A 3315-nucleotide genomic window follows, 5' to 3' on the forward strand; every position below is an offset into this window, starting at 1 on the left:
TTCAGAGTTATCTTTGATCTCTTTGTTGTCCCTCTGATTAATGGCCTCCTTGCCTGGTCTGTGAGTTTTTGTGGGCGGCCCTCTATTGGCAGGTTTGTTGTGGTGCCATATTCTTTCTATTTTTTAATAATTGATTTTAAGGGTGCTCCATGGGATGTTCAAAGTTTGAAATATTTTTTTATAACCCAACCCTGATCTGTACCTCTCCACAACTTTGTCCCTGACCTGTTTGGAGAGCTCCTCGGTCTCCATGGTGTCACTTGCTTGGTGGTGCCCCTTGTTAGTGGTGTTGCAGACTCTGGGGCCTTTCAGAACAGGTGTATATATACTGAGATCATATGACAGATCATGCAACACTTAAATTGCACACAGGTGGACTTTATTTAACTAATTATGTGACTTCTAAAGGTTGCACGAGATCTTATTTAGGGGCTTCATAGCAAAGGGGGTGAATACAAATGCAAGCACCACTTTTCCGTTTTTTATTTTGTATACTTTTTTTAAGCAAGTTGTTTTTTTTTCATTTCACTTCACCAATTTGGACTATTTTGTGTATGTCCATTACATGAAATCCAAGTAAAATTCTACTTAAATTACAGGTTGTAATGCAACAAAATAGGAAAAATGCCAAGGGGTGAATACGTTTGCAAGGCACTGTACGTACAGTCACTGTGGGGACGACGTCCTCGATGCACTTATTGATAAAGCAAGTGACTAATGTGGTGTACTCCTCAGTGCCATTGGAAGAATCCCGGAACAGACTACAGTAGGCCAGTATTTGGGTTCTATAACAGACTACAGTAGGCCAGTATTTGGGTTCTAAAACAGACTACAGTAGGCCAGTATTTGGGTTCTAAAACAGACTACAGTAGGCCAGTATTTGGGTTCTATAACAGACTACAGTAGGCCAGTATTTGGGTTCTAGAACAGACTACAGTAGGCCAGTATTTGGGTTCTAGAACAGACTACAGTAGGCCAGTATTTGGGTTCTATAACAGACTACAGTAGGCCAGTATTTGGGTTCTAAAACAGACTACAGTAGGCCAGTATTTGGGTTCTAAAACAGACTACAGTAGGCCAGTATTTGGGTTCTATAACAGACTACAGTAGGCCAGTATTTGGGTTCTAGAACAGACTACAGTAGGCCAGTATTTGGGTTCTAGAACAGACTACAGTAGTCCAGTATTTGGGTTCTATAACAGACTACAGTAGGCCAGTATTTGGGTTCTATAACAGACTACAGTAGGCCAGTATTTGGGTTCTAAAACAGACTACAGTAGGCCAGTATTTGGTTTCTATAACAGACTACAGTAGGCCAGTATTTGGGTTCTAGAACAGACTACAGTAGGCCAGTGTTTGGGTTCTATAACAGACTACAGTAGGCCAGTATTTGGGTTCTAGAACAGACTACAGTAGGCCAATATTTTGGTTCTAGAACAGACTACAGTAGGTCAGTATTTGGGTTCTAGAACAGACTACAGTAGGCCAGTATTTGGGTTCTAGAACAAACTACAGTAGGCCAGTATTTGGGTTCTATAACAGACTACAGTTGGCCAGTATTTGGGTTCTATAACAGACTACAGTAGGCCAGTATTTGGGTTCTATAACAGACTACAGTAGGCCAGGATTTGGGTTCTATAACAGACTACAGTAGGCCAGTATTTGGGTTCTAGAACAGACTACAGTAGGCCAGTATTTGGGCTGAGTGAGTCAGTGAGTGGTGTAATATCACTAACAGTCCTGTGTTGTGCTTGGTGTAATAAAACACACTGGTGTGTTGAGTGGAGGTACTGTTACTGTAAGAGATTACGCCTTTCTCTCTCTCCGTCTGTCTGTCTGCTCCCCGAGTGGCACTACAGAGGACAAAGGGCAGCCTGTGTCTGTGTGTGTGTGTGTGTGTGTGTGTGTGTGTGTGTGTGTGTGTGTGTGTGTGTGTGTGTGTGTGTGTGTGTGTGTGTGTGTGTGTGTGTGTGTGTGTGTGTGTGTGTGTGTGTGTGTGTGTGTGTGTGTGTGTGATGACTACTACAAGAAGACAGGGACAAGTAACAAGGCGCAGCATAATGATTGTTTAATGAGAGTAATGATCACATAAGTCAATGGCTGCACTTCAATAATCTATATTTAGTTGACAGATGGATTTATTCCATTTGAAGTTTGGAAGAGGGGTATAGGGGATAAGCATTAGATTAGTGCTATTTACAATCATTTAGAAAATGCTTTTCAATATTATCACTGTACAGCTTGAAACCCTGATCACTGAGCAAGATAAAGTATAATATTTGGCTACATCCCAACTGGCCTCCTATTACCTTTCATAGTGAACTACCTTGGACCAGAGCCTTATGGGTCCTGGTCAAAAGTAGTACAACATATAGGGAATAGGGTACCATTTGGGACAGAGCCTTTAAGACCTAGTGCTGTTTACAAAGCAAAATAAAACACAGAGAAAACAAAACAAAAAAAACAAGGATTATATTAAACTATGAACAGTTGAGAAAAAAAAGACAAAGAAAAAAATTACAGAAAATAAAAAAAATGTTTCAAATAGTTCTGTATGTCAATGATTAGGAGGATGGTTCTGTTTTGCTGCTTAAAGGACAACAAGTTGACTATGCCCTAAATGGCACACTATATAGTGCACTACTTTGGACCAGGGCCCTATTCCCTATATAGTGCACTACTTTGGACCAGGGCCCTTTCCCTATTTAGTGCACTACTTTGGACCAGGGCCCTTTCCCTATATAGTGCACTACTTTGGACCAGGGCCCTACATAAGGAAGTAGCCTTGTCTGAGGCAGAAAAGCCCATAAGGCAGGAGCCCATCTCCTGTTTCTTTAGCTTAAGGCAGCTTGATGTACAAGTACACCTCCCGCACTAGTCTTTCGCAGGTCCTATAGGCCTTGGTCAAAAGTATCACACTAGATCTGAAATAGGGTGTCATTTGGGACGTACTGTAGCGTCATCAGCAAGGTGACAGTTTGAACTTCTGTCTAGGAAGCTAGCTAGTTAATGATGGTGCACACAGCAACACTAAAAACATCAATATACTGGCATCAACAGGATCTAGAGGCATCATCATGTTCTAGAGAATATTTATATTCAATATATTCTACACATATGTTACCTTAGTTTTTTTATATATATATATATATATATATATATATATATATATATATATATATATATATATATATATATATATATATATATATATATATTATTCCCATTGGAAAAATACTAAGTAAAATAAGAAACTTTTTACAGGTCGTTCGGTGGTGGTGGGGGGGCTGGGTAGGGCTGGGGGGGGCACATGCG

The sequence above is a fragment of the Salvelinus fontinalis genome, unplaced genomic scaffold, assembly GCF_029448725.1.
Source record: "Salvelinus fontinalis isolate EN_2023a unplaced genomic scaffold, ASM2944872v1 scaffold_0073, whole genome shotgun sequence".
In the NCBI taxonomy this organism is placed as follows: domain Eukaryota; kingdom Metazoa; phylum Chordata; class Actinopteri; order Salmoniformes; family Salmonidae; genus Salvelinus; species Salvelinus fontinalis.